This window comes from Lactuca saligna, chromosome 8 (assembly GCF_052625555.1).
Source record: "Lactuca saligna cultivar CGN05327 chromosome 8, ASM5262555v1, whole genome shotgun sequence".
In the NCBI taxonomy this organism is placed as follows: domain Eukaryota; kingdom Viridiplantae; phylum Streptophyta; class Magnoliopsida; order Asterales; family Asteraceae; genus Lactuca; species Lactuca saligna.
The window spans coordinates 171448935-171470171 of NC_136424.1; positions in this window are offsets into that span (position 1 = coordinate 171448935).

Below are 21237 nucleotides of genomic sequence, written 5' to 3' on the forward strand. Positions count from 1 at the left end.
TTCATTTTTTATTACTTTGTTAAAACTTTCCAGGCTTACTTCTATAACAAAAAAAAAGTATATCAAAATTATTTCTATAAATAAACATTCATATAGATTTATTGGGTGGTTATGTGTGATAGATGTATTTTAAATTTGATTAATTTTAGTTTAAAATTTTCTAAGAAAATTACGAGTGTTAATAAGTATAATTCAGAGTCAAAACTTTTGATTGGTTAGATTAGCATTAGACATGCATGTAAGGATGTAAGTCACGGTGTTGGACTGTTGGACCATAATCATCGTTGGATCGATTCCATTATGTTCATCATTATTAAAATAAGTATGTTTTCTTATAGAATCTTAAAATAAAATTACTAAATATGAGTAAGTTTTCATTTTATTATCCAAAAGATATATTATTGGTAAAAATATTAATGAAGAACAAGATTATGATAATAATCAAATAAATTCTATCGAAGAAACTATTGATGGTATAAAACAAAGTATAAATGATCGGAAAATACAAAAACAAATATAGATACAATATACAAAAGAGTAACATTTGATTACTTTCAAAGTTACTCAATCAAAACGACAACAGAACAAACATTATCACTAAAATCCGTTTTAGAACATAGACAAAAATATATATTTCTTCATATAGGCTTAGTACAAATTGTTATTAAACTTTTATTTAGAATTGGTATTGATGGTCCTGTTCTCCTAATTTTAAGAGATAAAAAGGCATGAAATTTTTCAAAATTCTATTTAAGCTATGGCAGAAACAAATATTACAAACAGACTAATTTATTTTAATTGTTATCCAAATTTTTCTATAAGATTATTTGATAAAAATATATTAGATACATTGGTAACAGTAAAAACAAAAAATTTAGAAATTAAAGATAAAACTAAACCTTTAGCAATAATCTATTGTGTTTGTTATAAGATTATGACAACCACTTAAGAACCAAGAACTCGTTTATAAAATCCAAGAAAGGAAACAATTATTTTTGAAGTAAATACAAATCATACTAAGGTCCATATGCCTAAAAGGCTTAAATGGTAAGAAATTGCCCAATCATGTAACTAGAATTTGCAAAACGTTGTTGAGCACAAGGCTTTAGGTTCTTCAAAGAAAATCTCTAACATAGTTGAACATAATGATGGATCATTTGATATAAATATTTCTTCTATAAATTTTTATTATCACGTTTTTCAACAAGTTCAATTCCAGAACTTAGCACTTCAAAACCTGCGTTTTTAAAATCAAGGTCTTTAAAACTAAAAACTGTTGATTATACTAATTATATTCCAAAACCACTTTATCAAGATGAACAAAATAGTGAAACTAGGTTATCTAGTCCCATTAAGATGGTGTTTGGATAGGGAAAAAATAGGGAGCTTATAGCTTATTGCTTATCCCTACCGCTATAAGCGAAGTTTAAGTTTTTGGATAGGAAACACTAAAAATTAGCTTATTGTGGTGGGGATAAGCTAAATAAGCTAATTTTAAAAAGCATCCCCCTTCCTTATGGTTTATTGCTTATTTCTTGTCACACCCTCAAACATGAACGGCAGAAACATTCGGGGGCGGAGGACGTCATGTACAGTATCATAACAATTGAATAGTAAAGAAAGTACACACCACCATAATATATATTTGAAAGGTTTACATGATTTTTATATTACATGTTTCAAAAGTCAAATACAATATGATGTTCCAAAAGTTGTTACTAACGCCAGAGCATTAGTCCCCAAAAGTAGTTGCTAACCTGATGTTTAGCGATGTCTCGAGAATACAAGTTATTTCAAAGAAAAAGTGTAAACAATTAAGTTGGTGAGTTCATAAGTAGATATTTGTGTAAATGTATGTCATTCAAAAGTTCACGTTTGTTTTCCAGAAAATCCGATATTTTCTTATCGAATGAGTTATGAATCGATGTTTGTATGAAATGAATGTATTGAACCAGGAAAAACCTATATTTTCCTAAAAGTGAGAAGTAGTCTTAAATGTCCAAGACTGTAACTTGTAAGCAAATATGTCATGCTTAAAATGATGATGTATAGTTTTATTATAAATCAAAACTATAGGAAGCTTGTAGTTGTACGTAAAAGCAACTGTAATATTACTTTTCCCGTAAAAACATAATACCATAATAATTGTCTATCCTGTGAGTTTTCATAACCGTACTATGATGGATTTGCCTGTAGCGACGTTCTTCAGGCTTCTAAATGTTATGATATTTGTCACCCCGCGGACTGTAGCTAACAGTCAGGGCGCGAAATCATCAGTCTCGTATAGATCTATACACACTTATCACGTACTCCGGGCGGAGACTCTGGTTATAAAACATGGCTTTCTTGTATACCTTGATAGGTACGATGAAGACGAATAACTCACATATTCTCAATTAATTCACGTATTTTGAAATGTATATGTTTATTTCCAAAATGATTACCCTTTTTACAGTATTGATAAAGGCATAATAACGATATGTATTTTCTTTGTACAAAACGTAATGTTTATACTTGAAAGGTTACCCTTGGTATGATGTAGTATGCAAACATATAAATAAAACATATTGTATCCCATGAGGGTAAAGTTGTGATGTGTGATGTTTTGCATGTTAACAACTTCATATGATACTTAATACAATAGTATGAAAGTATAGCAAAAGATTGATGTTTTCACACGAGTTTTACCATGTGTTTACTTGTATCCCCCCCCCCCCCCCTAAAAGTGTTTAAATACATTTAAAAGTGTAGTGATATGGGTATGAACTCACTTGGTAGAAGTGATGATTTGATGAAAACAATACTTTGCTCGGGCAGCACTTCGACCGGAAAGACGCCGATTTCTCGAAAATCTTAAGAACTTCGGGACTTCGGGCCTCCGTCAGGGCTTCAACACGTAACCAGGGCGTCGGGGTAGTCCCGGGATGCTTAACATAGAGTAAAAGTAGAAAGGGAAGTAGAGTTGAGTAGCCTAAACCCGAGACCCTCGGTTTCTATTTATAGGTAGTGATTTTGGAGCTCACGTCGTAAGCATGGAGTGGCTCACGTCGTGAGGTAGATCCTATCCATCTACTGACTCGACTTCTGACAGCTCGACGTTGGACCCTATTCATCCCTGGTTCACGTCGTGAGTCCTCTGATAGGGTGGGAATTCGTGTCCCGAACTTCAGAAATTCATATCTCTCGCATACGAGCTTCGATTTTGATGTTCTTTATATCCATGCGTAGGTGAGATTATGCTCTGCATCTTTCGTTTAGACTCCGTCGGCTAATTTTGACTTTATTTGTAAAATAATATTTTTAACAGGTCGGGACTGAAAAAGTCCGTTAAAAATCAATACATTCTTCATCCGACGTTCGTTTTCATCTGTCTTTTTACCGTTGTACTACTATTGTCGATGTCTTCGATTCTCGTTTAGGTTGCGTTGGCTAAAATTCGTTCGATCTCTATTTCGAGTTTTTAGCTGTCTACAAGGTTGTAAAAATCGCTCGACCTTAGCTTGTCGATGGACTAGGGTCAAGGGATTAATCGGTTAGGCGGAGATTAATCGGGGACCATTAATTGCTAATTTGTAAGATTTTAAACAATTAAATATGACTAATATCATATAAAAGTTCATAAATACCACTAATATCATAACCAAATAGATTAATACGATAAATACAACACTAATCATACCTCAAATAGTTTCTATTCAGATATAACTTCTTCAAAGTGTTAAATTTTTATCGGGTTCTACTATTTCAGTCATTTTGTATGCATGGATTAATCGCTAGGCGCTCTCTAATCGGTCAAGTAGTGCATAGGGATTAATCGCAGATTAATCGGGACCTAATCGCGATTTTTACAACATCGGCTGTCTACTACTATATCTGAAACTTAGGAAAATCATAACTTCCTCATACGAAGTCAGATTTTGAAGTTCTTTTTATGTACATGTATGGTTTAATGATATCTACGACTTTCATTTAGATACCTAAGGATATAAAGCATTTTATTGAAAGTTTGCGTTTTATGCTTAACAGTGTTTTACCGGTATTGTCACGGATCTTCGATCGGTCATAACTTCTTCATTATAACTCGGATTTCAATGTTCTTTATATTTTTGGAAACCTAGTTATGGTCTCTACCATTTTATCTAACCCAATTGAGATTTTTGAACAATTAATATTTTTGAACAATTTATTTTTGACCTGAATTTGACTGGTGTTACATTTCTAATCCAAATACTTTTACAAAAACTGTTTTCCCTCACCTCTATAAGCTAATTTATCCAAACACCCTCTAAATATGATTTTGTAGATTAACTTAAAAACGACGAACAACAATTATGAGTAATAATTTTCAGATATATTGTAATTCTAAAAATCAAAATTTAGTTAGTTAACTCAAAACTTTTTGGAGACTACTAATGAAACCACAATAACTTTAAAAGAAATATAAGATAAAAAAATATATTTGTTTTAGCAATTAAAATAATCAAAATTACTTTAAAAATGATTTAAAAGTTTCAAAAACTAATCAATTAGTCAAGCTTGGACAATTAAGAAGAGTCATAAGTTTTAATAAGAAAACAATAAAAAGCTTGAATAAAGCAAAAAAGCAATAAGTAGATATTCCACAAGTATAACAAAATATACGTTTTAAGTTTATGGGTTCTAAAATACAGATTAGCTGCTCAAGTTCAAATATTTTTTGGAATAATTTAATTAAAGAAAGACGAAAAATCATTAAAAATATAATTATAGATATTGAAAGAATTAAAAAATTATAAATGACCAGAAGAGATTAGTGTATTTAATTTTAAAATACAAACAATTGAATATTATCAATAAGAAGAAAAGATCTATCGTTTATCAATAATGATTAAACGTAAATTCGGGGTCTTAGTGCTCAATTAAGTATGATAAAATATTTCTTTTAAATTAAATCAAGCAACTTGTTAATATGTGTTAATATGAAAGCTTATATTAAAAATATTAATTTAGTATCATATATTAATTTTGATTATTTAAAAGATGTTGAATTGTAAAAAGAATATAATGCTAAAAAAAGCTTAGCATGAAGAATTTTTCACATTATCTAAGATTTTTGAGTAAATTAAATGAATGGTCCCTATGGTTTCGGGTAATTTGCGTGCTTGATCACTAATTTATTTTTTTAACTCGAAAGGTCCCTACTGTTTGTTTTTGTTACACGCTTAGTCTCTACTATTTGTTTTTGCGCTTTGTCTCTGTCTTGCATAAAAAACTATTATTTAAATATAAAAAATGATGGGTAGGTAAGGTAAGGTGAGGGCGGATGGAGTTGAGGGTGTGCTTATTTAAATAAATTAAAAAATCAAGAGCAAAATAGTACTTTTAGGTAAAATAGGACCAAAGTCGTAACAAAAACAAACGGTAAGGACCTTCCGAGTTAAAAAAATAAGTTAGGGACCGAACGTACAAATTATCCTAAACCGTAGGGACCATTCGTGTAATTTACTCAAGATTTTTATATTTAGAACTTTGGAAAGATTATGTTTTATCATACAAGATTTATTTTCCATTTTTTGAATGGTTTAAGTTATTTTATGCTCCTAAACATAATATTGATTAATGATTTCATTACTCCTATTTTCGATATATATATATATATATATATATATATATATACTATTTTCGTAGTATCCACCAAAAAAGGAACTTATTATTGAGAATGGTTTTTTAGCAACTCCTCTTGTAAATGCTCAAAACCAACAAACAACTAAAAAAAGGTTTGCAGAATATTATTTATCAAAACAGTTACTCAAATGAAGTTTTAACAACTATTGGAAAAAAATTAGATAAAATAAAAGAAAATGTTTCAAAAGAAAAACCTATACAAAAGGTTTTAACAAAATTAGAAATAGAAATAACAAAAATAAAGAAAACATTCAAAGATATGGAATTACAAATATATATATATATATATATATATATATATATATATATATATATATATATATATATATATATATATAATCCTAATAAAACACTCCTAAGGAGTACATGTGGCCCTTTTTAGACCTCCTTCATTCCACGTGTTCATTCCATAAATGTGTTATCAACGTTTCTGTCACACCCCAAAACCGAGAACGGAGGAAACGTTCTGGGGCGGAGGACGTCATGTAAAGTATCACAACACAGTATAATAGCAAACAAGCAAACAACATCATCCATTGCATTAAATATATAATTTTAATACAAGCATGTTATGTACAATTATAGACACTAAAAATATAAATCAAAATAATAAGATGAGTCTTGAATGCGCTCCATCTTATCAAAAGCTGGCCTCGGTACCTGTCTACTGATGACCTGAGAATACAAGTTATTTTGAAAGAGTTTATCAGCATTAAAGCTGGTGAGTTCATAAGTATTTAGTGTCGGTGTTTGCATCAAAATGTTTGAACGTGTTTTGAAGTACGGGTTTGTAAACATTTGTAATAAAAGTATATGAATGTTTGTAAGTATTTATAAAAGTTTGTAACTCTTAGAAAATCCTATATTTTCTACTAAAAGTAGCCTTCTACCATGTCATAACTGTTTTGTAGGTTCGTTTCTTGTAAAAGAGTGTAATTTTCCCATGTGCAACTATCATTATCAAAATATAGTTTGTACATTAATGTTTAAGTGAAATGATCACTAAATATATGTAAAGGATGAATTACTATAGTACTGTAGTGTTATATTATAGGAACTACTGCTGTACTAACTACCTTAAACCGGATTTATATCAAGGCATTATGTGATTAATTATACCATACTATCGACTATGAAACACGACCACGTAAGTCGTAAAAAGGTATGACGTTTGGCACCCGCAGACCTGCAGGCTAGGCTGTAGCTAGCAGCAAGGTGTAGGATAGTCAATCCAGTATAGATCTATACGCAAACTCACGCTCTCCCTCCAAGAGACTCTGGCTACAACTCGGGCCATGACTTTGAAGGCATGCTCCGATACAGTAGATCACATTTATGTTAATGTATTCATGTATATGTAAATGTATTGTTACTCGTTCTAGTATCGTTGTATATGTTCGCTTTCTAGTATAGTTGAATATGTTCTCCTATTAGTATAGTTGTATATGTTCTCATAGTAATAAATACTGACTCATGAATGAACTGACTTCTTATATGATTCGTGAAACTTAAAAATAGTAAGTAGTATAACCCTAAACTATACCTATTATAGTTTATTAGTAAATCTGAAGAAATGACTAAATGTACTGAACTGAGATATAAACCTTTATGTCTATAAATATACACATAATATATAAGTAAGGATTCAACGACACTCTGACAAACAACCGGGTACTTTAGGACCACAACCAAACGAGGACAGGAAGTAAAGTAGGTTATCTCTCCTAAGTCCTTCAAACCTTATTTATATAACTATATATGTAATAGACATGGTTTTTAACAATATACAAGTTTTAAAAACATGTAAAATAATATGATAACAGTTTAAAGTCATTTTCTTGATAAAACAATTTAAAGTATGAAAAATCTATTTGCGTGTTGGTTATTAATCACATGTGATTGATCTAATAACTAACATGGTTCAACTTGTATTCCCCCCCCCCCCCCCCATAAAGCATTTAAAACATTTAAAAATATTTCAAAGGTTAGTTAAAGGGGTATGAACTCACTTGCTGTGAGTGGATTGGATTGAAGTGTCGGATACGGTGCTAGGTGACAATTGGGGACTTGTACACACACCCGAGCCTAGTTATCATATAATAAACATATATATATATATATATATATATAACTAATTAGCCATTTCATAACTAATAAATTAAGTTGGGACACTCTAGAACATGAAAACACTTTGTTTCAAGTGTTAAAAGTCACAAGGGTTGCATCCAAGTGTTTGTAGGGCAAGGCTAGAGTGTTTGGGGTTCAATGGTAAACTCCTTTGGAGTTTATGGTTTTTATGACCATTAACCAAGGATTTTACGGCAGTAAACTCAAGGGTTTACGGTCGTGAACTCTAAACCTTATGACCATAAGTTGTTTTGAGGTTTTGCAAGTCCTTTGAAGCATTTGTACTTAGTGGTTAGGCCTTTGGAAGGGATTAGGGCATCAATACACCTCTTTTGAGGAGTTTACGGCCTCAAGGTCATTTCCTTTTGGGTTTACTACTGTAAACCCATATGGAAAATGGTATTGACATGTTTTCAAGTCCTTAGTTCATCAGGGTAATTGTCTAGGTTAGTTTTTAGGCCTAAGGAAGGAATATGGTCCATATAAGCTCATATTAGGGTGTTTACGGTTTTGGGAGATCCCCAAACCATAAACACATAAAAATGGTGTATTTTGGTGTTTTTCAAGGCTTAACCACATAAATGAAAGGTTTAGACATCAAACTAGGGCTAGGTAAGGACTTAGGCACACTTTGGTGCCTCATTGGGTGTTTACGGCCCAAAAACCTTCTTGGACCGTGAACACCTTGATCCTTGTGTTCTTGGCACATTTTCTTAATGCTAACATGTAATACAAGCTTTATAAGACTTAAAGATAGAAGTACTTACTATAAGGAAGCTTGAAATGAGCTAAAAGTCCAAGAACACTTAGTGTGTGTTCTTGGTGTTCTTGGTGTTTTTGGAAATCTAATCAAAACACAAATATGAATGGATGAAAAGATGTACAATCACTAGATTAAGTGTTATACCAACTTGAAATTGTTAGAACACTTACAAGTTTGAGGATCTTGAATTAAACCTAGGATGATACTTAAGAGAGTTTAAAAGTGTTCTTGAGGGTAAATGTAAAAAGTGATTAGTTTTGAGGAGTAAACTCATGCTTAATGCATGAGTTCACGGTTTTGGAAGATTTTTCGGCCCAAACATAAAAGTTTGGCCGTGAACTTCTAAGACACGAGGTGTTTACGGTTTTGAAATTTAAAAAAACCCGAGACGACACTTCTTTTCACCCGTTCGATTAAAGAATAATATTAAAATAATCAAACGAACTTTAAATTTGCTAAAAATAAGAAATAATGACATTGACTTATAATAAGAAGTGGTTGACTTATAGAGTTTGTCCGAATGAAAATTTCGGGTTGTCACAGTTTTCCCGCCCATTGCTTCTTTGACGAATCCACACAAACTCCTACAAATCAGCAATTCGGTTACCATATTCAACCTACATTAAAATTCAATTTAAATATCCAACATTATGATTATGATATGATATTGCATAAAATCAGCAATGTTTTTTAAATTACTTTATCATTTTCCAAATATATATGCTTCATAATAGGAATCAAATTGATTACAATTTTATCCCTAAAAAGTTTCTAAGCTTTGCCGTCTTTATTAGTTGTTTCGTATTCGTATTCATATCTAAACCCAAAAAGACTCTGCAATTATAGTAAAGCATCCCTGTTTCATTCTCTACGTGTAATTCTAACAAATCGTGTGTTCTTATTTTGATTATTTATATATTCTTCTCCTTTTGTACATTTCTTCTTTATAAACTCTATACAATATACTAAATGATATTGATTATAAGGACATCCTACTATTAATGATGCTTAGACCAGTATCCTGTATCACAACCAAAGACATATTTTCTACTATTTAGTCTACATCATTTTTTGCAGAAAATGACAATTATGCCCTTTTATTTTATCTTAGAAAAAAGCTTGCATTCTTTTTTTTTTTAACAAAAAACATAAATTTTTGTGTTGTTTAATTCGTGTTTCTGTGTTATTCCATGACAAAAACATTGTAACATCCCGAAATATCAAGAGTAGAGTGAAGGGCTAAAAGAGTAAATTGGGAAAGAGTGACTCGACGAGTCCATGAGCGGACTTAGCGAGTAGAGTCGCGACTTGGTCACGTGTTAAGTGGCCGACTCGACGAGTCAGTGTAATGGACTCGGCGAGTAGGCGCTGAGTGGAGAAAACCCTAATTCTCGGGGTTGAGCCTTATATAAAGATCACTATGTTTTCCTCCCAGCCTCTTTATCACCCCTTGAGCCCCAGAAAACCCTAAATCACGAAGAAGCACCATTGTTGAGTGGATTGGAGCTTGGAGAAGTAATGGTTGAAGGAATTTTGGGAAGATTGAAGGCTTGGAGCAAGGGGCTTTGCTTGGATTCGAATTGCATTGCAGTTGGGGCATCACTTAGAGGTAATATCTCGTTATTGACCTGTTGTTATGTTGTTTCTTTATTTTGGGGTTTGTGAGAAATTGTCTATGGATGAAATGGGAAGTCTAGAGGTTAGATCTGAGGTTGCTACCTCAGATCTGGAAGGGAGAGGAATCAGAGAGCATGAAAGTCCCTGTGTTGGAGTGTTTAGTGAAGCTTACATGTCCCAAACCCTAGCCCCAATGTGCAAACGGCTTAGATCTCCTTGGATTCACGTAAAGTTTGCCACTTTACGTGATGGATGAGTGGTAGGAGACTAGATCTATGTCTTGGAGCAGTTGCATGGCCTGGAATGCTTCGGAATGTATTCAGATCGGTGGTACTCGGTGAGTCACATGGGTGGACTCGACGAGTTGGATGAAGATAGCCTGGAACTCGGCGAGTTGTATGAACAACTCGGCGAGTAGGTTGAAGATAGCCATAGACTCGGCGAGTCTGTTCTTGGACTCGACGAGTCTTGTCGAAGAGTCCCAAATATTCTCTGGTTGAGTCGAGAATCGGTGAGTCGAGGGATGATTCGGTGAGTCGTGTGCGAGTGGACTTAGAGTTGTTGGACTCGGTGAGTCTCGGGGTGACTCAGCGAGTTAGGCCGCAGATTGAGTGAAGTTCTGATTATGGGAACTCAACGAGTCACAGGGTTGACTCGGCGAGTAGGGTCAGTCAGGGGTTGACTTAGACTGAGGACTTTGATTTCGACCAAGGGTTGGCCGTTGACTTTTAGGGTTTGGTCAGCGATGTGGCCTTTGGGCCAAGAGAGAGGTAAAATAGTCTTTTACCCATAAGAGGGTGTTATGAGAGGATTTATTCTAGTCTCGAGAGTTATATTCATGAGAGTATTTGCCTTACGTGTTAGGCGGTGGCGAGTTCGAGATTCAAGTGTGGGGATATCTGCTTTCTGCTTGCCAGGTGAGTCTTCTCACTATACTTTACCTTGAGTAGGTAACCAGAGTTATGTGATCAGAGTATTTGTATACTATATGTACGTGATGTGTTGTATTGCATTACTTCTATGTGATTTATGTTGTGCATGTTTATAGAGTTGGAACCGGAAGATTCCCAGAGTTAGAACCCAAGGGTTCACAGAGTTTGGGTGCACAGACCCATAGAGTTATAGCCTCGAGTGGCTAATATGTGTTATGTGTGGTATTTTGGGGAACTCACTAAGCTTCGTGCTTACAGTGTTTTGTGTGGTGTTTTTCAGGTTTCTTTCAGTATCACGGGACGGCACCGGCTTGATTGTACACACCAGAGAAAGAGTCATATTTTGGAGGATCCTGGTTTTCTATGCAAGTGAAAATGGAGTACTCATGTTTTGTAAATCGACTATGAATGAGATTTTAAACAAGTGTTTCTAAGAATAAAATGATTATTTTAAATGAAAATTTTGTCTTGAAATTTACGGTGTTATAAAAATGCAATTATATAATTTTTGTGACATTAATGATATTCCTATTAGGGCAACCTACTTTTGCATTTGGTTATGACATTAATCTTAATTTGTAATTGTGTGTTTAAAATTTTATGTTTATGTGTTATATTTTAGTAAAAGTTAGTTTGCTTGTATTTTGTTGTAACATAAATGGACAGTTATGCCCTTTTACAACAAAAAACTGAAAATTTTGCATTCTTCAATTTCTAATTATGTGTTATTCAATGGCATTAATCCTAATAGGGCAACCTACGTTCGCATATGTTTATGACATTACTCTTATTTATATTGTTTTTATTTTTTTTCTTTTTATTAACAGATCTGGACACTTATGTCCTTTTCTGTTACATTAAACCAAATATTGGCATTCCTAATAGGGCAACCTACTTTTGCATATGTTTATGACATTAATCTTATTTTGTAATTGTTTGTTTATTTAAAATTTTCTGTTTGTGTTATATTTTAATAAAAATTAGTTTTCCTGTATTTTGTTGTAACAGAAATGGACAATTATGCCCTTTTATAACAATAAATTGAAATTATTGCGTTTTTCAATTTATATTTATATGTTATTCAATGACATTAATCCTAATAGGGCAACCTACTTTCGCATATGTTTATGACATTTCTCTTATTTATATTGTTTTAATTCTTTTTTTTTTTTCTGTTTATGTGTTATATACTAATAAAAAATATGCATATTTTTTTATTAACAGATCTGGACACTTTTGCCCTTTTTGTTACAAAACTTGTATATAATCTCCCTATAATAGCAATAAATAAATCTAATGATCCTTCTCTCATTATCACATATACCCCAATAACCAATTATGGAACAGAAGAATGTAATAAGGGGTAACAACATACAACTTACCCAAAAACCATAAAATAGACAAACTATCTAATCAACATCCTTCCTTTAAGCTCTCCTTTCCCCAACATAACAGATATCATACTCTTCTAATATAAAGATATGTTAGAAGTAATATTATAATGATAACAGTAGCATTTGCTCTTGAACATGCAAAAACAACATATTGCTAATCAAAACCACATACCTCCTAATAAAACCATTAATTCTTTGGATTAAACCGTCAAAAATACAATACTCATATGTTAACCAAATCAACTAAAAAACTACATAAATGATTTTACACTACACATGTTTTTCAATACCATACATGTTAAATCCTTTTTCTCTTTTGTATTTCAATTCAATCTCCAATTTTGTCGTATACGTTTATAGTTTAAGTTGAATTTAAGCTAAATTTCTTTGTAGATTGAGCTTGTATTCACAAAATATGGAAGATAAATCATTAAAATAAAGTTATTTTTAGTTTTGAATATATACGACCAACAATAATCTCCTAATTTTTAGCATTTTCGATTTTCAAAATTGAAGAGTTATTTTCGATGAAAATTTTCAAAGTACCCGATCTTTTCAAATACACCGGTCTTCATTTCCGTTTTTCAGAGAACGACTTTAGGCTATCATTTTCAAACAGAATATTCCTGCATATTGCATATTGAACATGTAAGTGATTATATGTAAATATTCTGATTTTTTTACAATAATGAAGAAATATGAACAATAGATGGAGATATGTGTTGAATCTTAGCATCGTAGTTGGATTAACACTTCAAATTTCACTACCTTGGTTGTGATTTGTAATCGACACCAACAAAAGGTGTTTAATCTAAGGTGTTTGAAATAGAATCCGTTTGATTTATGTGCATCTGATCTTTGATTGATGGAGGCGGAGATTGAGTTTTCTTTGAAAAATAAAGAACTAGCGATGGTATGTTGTGTGCCGGACAAGTGAATTCGGCTCAGGATTACACTAAATCGGTCTCTGCATAGACATTTGGGGTGTAGGGTTAATGCAAGAAATTGGGTTGTTGATAGCTACTATGTTTCGGACACTCTAATTTAAAATTTCGTATAAAAAGAAAAACATCATTTTATATATTATGGTTATAAGTGAATTCAGTTTATAAATATATGAACATGTTTAATTAATTTATTCCTAAACAACATTACAAATATTGTCAAACCATGTTAAATATTTTGCATAAGCATACATTATAAAAATTAAAGACAAATAATATAAATATGTAAATTAATATTTGTTTCAAAATAATTGACTACTCACAATGATTTGTAGCTATAATTTATTTGTTATTTTGTTATTATTCAATTTGTGAATCGAAGCGTATTCGAATTGCAAGAGCTACCAATCTTCCGTAACCGTTACTTTGAGACTATTAATTTTATTTTTAACTTTAATATATATATTTTTCATTATTTATCAAACATGAAAAGGGATGCCACGAACACTACAGAGAAAGATGAAAAAAAAGTTATATTTGAATAATAGAAAATCCAAGAAAGACTATAACACATTGTTGTCTCAATGTATACGTACTGCACATGTTCTTCATTTTAGTCGGTACCGTAATTTTATTACTTTATGTTGCATATATAATATGTTTGTTTCTCAAGGATCATGTATTTACACATAGGTAGTTATATGTTGTTTTATCCATAGTTTAAAGTAAAATCGGATTAAAATTGTTAATTTTAGATAAAGAATATAGTTTCAACCAATCATTAAATCATTATGAACTTACCCACAACACATCTATATTTTTTATTTTTATGATCATTCTCAGTAATTACCTTATAATTTAACTAAAATTATTTTTACCTATTTCACCCGTGGTGTCCACGGGTTATAACCTAGTATATATTTATAGGGTTAGGTTATATTGTTTCCAGTAACTATTGTGTGCCAGAATGCACAGATCTGAACCATCGGATTAATAGAATCAACAATCACGATCTGAGGGTTTATGATATTATAATACGGTAGCATGTATCATATAATCACACAATTTTTATCAAAATGGTATTTTGGACAATTAACTACATTTATAAAAGGAAATTTTCGGATTTTTAGGGATGATTAATTCTCCTAATTTAAAAAAATCTGAATTTTTTTATTAATTCAATTTCAATTTTTATTGATTTTATTCTATCAGAATATTGTTTTGTTAGCATGATACTCCTTCAGAATTTTATTCTAACAGAATATTACTAAAGAAAAAAAAATTCATGAATAAGATGTTCAAATAACAAACATTCTAATATATTCTTATACATCCGAATTTAAATACAAATTCATACATATTCTTACAGACTAAAAGTCTTATACATTTGAATATAGTTATAAAAATTCTAAAAGAATATAAACAAAAATGAATAACATTCTTAAAAAAAATAACAACATTCCGCTAGAGTACTATCGTGTGCCATGTTTTCTTCTTGAATTCTTGAATTCTGAAAGAATATTGCTGTTTTTGGATGTTGAATCTTGAAATTCTGAAAGAATATTGTTGTTTTTCTTCATTCTTTGATAATGAAGTATCATATATCTTTTTTTTCATAAGTTTCCTCATCATTCCTGCATCATCCTAACAACTGCACCTTAAGCATACAAATAATTAATTGCAATTCTATCAGAATAAAACAAAAATATTCTTACAGAATAAACTATTCTTGCAGAATGGTTTTAAATATTCTTAAAGAATTTGTAGCCTTCTTTATCAGATCAACAACAGACTTGAAGTGGCACACCAACCACACAGGAGCCCACGTTTGACCGTTGTTCTTCCCGATTGAGTCCCTAAATCATTCCAATTAAGGTACAATTACCAATTTCATGGTTCGCATCACACATCCGATTTTGACAAATGCCCCGATTCCAAGACCCATAACACAGCGAACCTGAAAAACGTGAAGCACCAAATTTGCGAGATGGAATTAATAGTGCTTCGATAACCTATGTTCTGACAATCTTCAAGGCATCGCACCATTGTAAAGGCTTGTTCCAAAAACTAGATTAACAAACACAATCGCCAGTTCATTGCAACACCAGCCTTCAATTGTTTAATCCAATTTTGACTTTTCATTCTTTGACCAACTGTTCGACAATTGTACATCACAGGACCCAAAAATCTTGTTCATCCAACACCACGTTAATACTTAAAAGATTAATTTCATTTAGAAATCATTAGCAATTTTAAGAAACAAATGAACTCAAGTCAACATAAATAACGAGAATAAAAGAAAATGATGAACACAGAATGGATGAGCAACGAATTCAAGATACGTCTTTTACATATGGGTTGATTGTAATAGCTTTAAATAAACGGTCTATATTCAAACGTTTACAGACAATAGCATCAGTCAATCATCGAATTGTTAATGGATCTTTGATTATCTTAATTTTTGAATTTTGATTTTTTCAAAATTAATTTAGTTTAAATAATTCTAACATAATTTATAATCATACCCGGTTTATTCTATCAGAATGACATTCTTTTTATTATGATATTCTATGAAAATGCAAGTCATAAACTAATAAAGAGACTTACTTCTTGCAGAATAAACAAATTTTTAGATACAAGTAAAATTTTTTCTATCACATCCTTGAAAAAATAAAAAACTTTATATTTTATTATATAATAATGAAAAAATCCCAAATAACAAACATATATAATATGTAGATTATTCTATTGGAATATACTATTTCATATACTCTTATCATTATATTATAGATTAATCTAACATAATATGATAATGAGTGGTGCATTTTTGTGGAAGATCGGTGACCATTGAGGATTGTTCATGTCTATCCCACACACATTCGTCCAACCTTCGGGTCATTGATCATCATGTACTTCATTCATTCTATGAGAATAACTGTCATGAAATTGAATTATGTAAGAATAAAACTATATGAGAGTGCTTTTATACAACAAAAATAAAACAAATTTTAGTAATTCTAAGAGAAATCATACTACATGTTAAAATCTAGTAACACAAATAACGAACTCATAAATTATTTTTGTGTTCTTCAAGAATTTGAACATCAAGTTCTCTTTCAGGCATTTCTACAAACACCTGGTGTGCAATATTATCATAGAATTATTTTTATGTTCTTTAAGATTTCTGAACCTCGATGACTTGTTAGAATCACATAATTACTATTCACGAGAAATATTTCCACGAAAAAAAATCAAAAAAAGAAAATGAAAATACTTGCAAAATCAGAACATGAAAATACAAGAAATATTACCGTGTATTTCGATCCAGGGAGAAAACTTTCAAGTGATAGAGTGGAGGTGATTTGGAAGAATCAGAATAAGAGACATGATTGAGATAAAAGGCAGGTAAAATTGAAGGGCAACGAGATAAAAATCCGACTTTTTAAGCTTTTTTAATGATCTAAATCAGAAGCATGATGATCTAATGCCATGTATAGAGGAACTAAAAACGATTTAAAAAAAGGGAGAAAAACGATCTCTGTTAAGAAAAGTCGATTACCTGAATCTGTCGGAGTCGATGGCAAAGGAGTGTATACGAGAGGGAGATGAGAGAGAAAAGGTTGGGGGCGACGATGAATAGAAGAGAAGATGGAAGAGGCGGACGTGAGGATATATATATATATATATATATATATATATATATATATATATATATATATATATATATAATCTTGTTCCCTTAAGAAAAGTAACTCCTTCCTATTGAACCAACATCAATTTATTTTTTCTTTTTCGATCAGTGGGTTTTCTTCCCGATACTCATCTCTTCCTTTTATAATCCTTTTCCAGAGTGTTGTATCTTTTTTTTGTTCTTGATGCTTCCCACAAATTATATTAGCTTTCTCCATACTGGTACGTTAATCGATCCTTCCTGTTTCAAGAGAAGCCACGATCTCCATCTCCACCACCGGCACGCCGGTTTGCTTTCTATGTTATCAACTGTTATTGGTGGAAACCAAAGCACCTTACAACTGTCAACAATCTTTGCTACTTCAATCGATCCTTCCTGTTTAAAAAAAGTCTTTGTCTCCCTCTCCACCACCGACATGCCAGTCTTCTTTCTCTGTTAACCACCGTTATCGGTGGAAACCAGTTCGCCTTACAATCACCAACAATCTATCTAAATTCCCGTCAATTGGTACTTGATTTGGGTTTCACCAAATGTTGTTGACACTCTGAATGTTTGGATCCTTGATTTCACGTTTTACGTCTGCTTTCGTGATGATGTCGATGTGTAGTAGGCGATAGAATTGCTTAAGCTGGAGGTGGATGCTTGAGCTCAGAGTTAGCATTGAAGGATGGAAAGAAAAAATCAACTTCTCATCTCTAAATCTCTAGATGGTGCTTGTTGGTGATTGAAGCTAATCAAACAGGGAATTAATAAGGGAAATGAGAGAGTAGAAATAGCTGAATGCTTAATGTTTTATTGAATGACTGGAAGCTATAAAAATTACATTCAAATGAAGCTAAAACAAAGATACTCAAATAGGCTAAAGAATAACATAAATACAGAAAATTCGACAACGTTATTCAATAGCTCAACATGCCATTTTATTCTCCTAAATTACTTGGTCAACATTGACTAACCTTTCTCCCCCTTAATGTTGACCTTCTTCTTCAAGTCCTCAACACCAGTTAACTTTCTCATTTAAGCAAACTTAATTTGTGGCATTGTCTTTGTTAACACATCAGCTCTTTGTTGATCCCCACTTACGTGCTCTACATAAATTTGTTCCTTTTCAACACACATATGAATAAATTGATAATTTGTGTTTATGTGCTTACTTGTAACATCCTAAAATCCAGGACCAAAAATTTCATTTTTGGTTTAATAACTCATATAACAGATTATGGAAAACATCATCAGGATATCACATATAATAAAATCATTAAGTCATATGTCTCAAAACAAATCATAATAATGTCAGAGTACAATCCCAAGAACAACATAATGTGGAAAACAGTGGTGTGATGCGCTGCAGTCATGCCGGCTCCTTTCCCCTTATGGAAGATGTACCTAAAACCAAAACTGTAAACCGTAAGCATGAAGCTTAATGAGTTCCCCCGTCATACTACGTACCATAAAAATAACATTATGTCAGGCATACAAGGTGCCCGACATATCTGGGTGCACGACCTACCCTGCTGAGCATATCGGGGTGCTCAACCTACCCCTGTTAGGAAAATCGGGGTGCCGAGCATACCCCTGTCATACATATTGGGGTGTCCGACCTACCCCTCTGGTTTATCTCAACCAGTTACGGGGACTATTTCACCCCTGCCACTACCACATAATAACATATCATGAATATACTGCTAGGCATACATAGGTACTGTCGACCCTATCCGGGGAGTATTTCACTCCTATTACTACTAACACATATATCATAGCAACCTAACACATAGAGCATATCAGATAGTTGCAAAACCAGGAAATTATCACAAATTCAATCATCTCAAACGTAATCACCTACTGGTGGGCCGACATTGGTGCCTTAGACCCACCTCTACTGGAAGGTAACTCACCTCGATAACTAGGAATAGTTGCGAATACTCTTTCTCTGAAATCAAACCTCTCAGACTCCTACACATAAACATTTCCCTTAATTACCCTTATCATGCTCATAACCCCTTTTTTTTATCTACTGTGGTCAAGGTTAAAGTTAAAGTCAACATCCTTGTCAAAGTTAACATTCTGGTCAAAGTCAACATTCTTGGTTGACTCAACTCGCCGAGTTGGTCCATCAACTTGTTGAGTTGGTCCATCAACTCATCGAGTTCCTTAAACCAGAAAAACCCTGAAATCTTGGTCCAACTCATTGAGTTCTTTCATGAACTTGCCGAATTCCCCCTGCCCATAAAATCAGGATTTCCCACCTGGCTCGTCGAGTCCGTCCTTGAATCGTTGAGTCCTTCCCTTTTCAGAGTCGAGTCACTTTGACCCAACTCATCGAATTCCACTATGGACTTATCGAGTTCTTTAGTCTGTTGAGCTTTCTTAATGGATTCGTCCCTTAGCCTTCGAATCCAAGTTCCCAAACCCCAATTATGGACCGAATATACTCCTAGTAGGGTAAAGTTTCTGACTTTAACCATTTAGACCCATATTAGAAGGAATGAGCCCTAACCCTAGTTCAAGATGACATAATATTCACTTCAAAAATCCACCAAAACTTCAATACAAGTCATAGAGTCATAGATCTGGACTCTAGGGCCATTTCGATCATGTAAAGTTCTCATCTTTCCATTCATGCATGGCATGCTTGGCTCAAAAAGAGTAGAAGATGGACTATAAGATGCATGGGACTTCCATGGTCGTAAAGTTGGCAGCTTTATGCCATGAAGTCCCCCATAAACCCTAGATCTGAAAGATTTGCCCACATGGGACGTCCAAGTCCCAAAGATCAACACTTTTCGACCAAAACATGAAGAAAAAAACCTAAAACTAGATCTACGCATAGAATAGACAAGATAGGAGCTTTATATCTCCAATGAACTGGAAATGCAGGTAAACTTCTGGATCTACTCTTCTCCTTTACTTCCTTGCTCCTTCAAAACTTCAAGAAAACACCAAGAGGGACTCAAAACTCTCAAAAACGTGTTAGGGTTTCGTGGCTAGGGTTTGGGAAGATGGAGCCTTTAAATGAGGCCAGCAAGTGGGAACTAGAGTGCTTAAATAGGGTGAAAACCCCGAAATTAGGGTTTCATTCTGGTAGCCCTACTCGTTGAGTTGGGGCTCTCAAATCGTTGAGTAGAATCGTCAACCCACATCCAATTTCCATCCCTACTCGACGAGTTTGGGGCCTGTAAGTTGTCGAGTTCCAGCAAAAAAATGAATAATTTAAAACTTAATTACATACCAGGAACTAGGTGGTACATTACTCCTCCCATGGAAGAGTGTGTTCTTTGTTAAAGAGATAATTGATTGGTTATCTAGCAATAACTTCACCCTTTGTGCTTTCCTTCCAACAAGGTAACTAAACAAGTTTCTCAAACACAATCCTTGATAGGCAGCTGCAGTTGGAACCATGTATTCGGCTTCACACGAGCTTAGTGCTACAATCTTTTGTTTATGTGATGCCCATGTTATTAGATTTCCCGATTAGTAGTAAGCTAAACCTGTAGTTCCTCTCCCATCTTCTCGTTCATCACTATAATTGTTGTCACTAAATCTTACTCGCATCCCATCACCTCCTCTGTGATACATTAGCTCATATTCGGTTGTTCCCTTTACATACCTGAGAATATGCTTTACAGCTGCATAATGAAATTGCTTGGGATTTTTCATATATTTTCTCATAGCGTCGATGCTATAATTCAAATCGGGTCTTGTGTGAACCAAATATCTTAGGCTTCCAACAAGCTTCCTGTAATTTGTTGCATTCACAGGTTCAATTTTTTTCTGCATACCCCTTTTTTGTGAGCATTATTCCATCCTTTCCATGAAATACTTCTATTCCTATGTAATAAGATAGAAGTCCCAAGTCACCCATGTCAAATATCTATTTCATTCATTTCTTGAACTCTATAATTCCCTTCTCACTTGAGCCAGTAACTATAAGGTCATCCACATATAAACCGACAATAAGAGATAAGTTGGATTTGTGTACCTTATAAATGACTTGTTCTTGAGCACATCCAGTGAATCCAAATCTTTTGAGTGATTGGTCTAGCTTCACGTTCCAGGCTCTTGGTGCCTGTCTCAATCCATACAAAGCTTTATGGAGGAGGTAGAC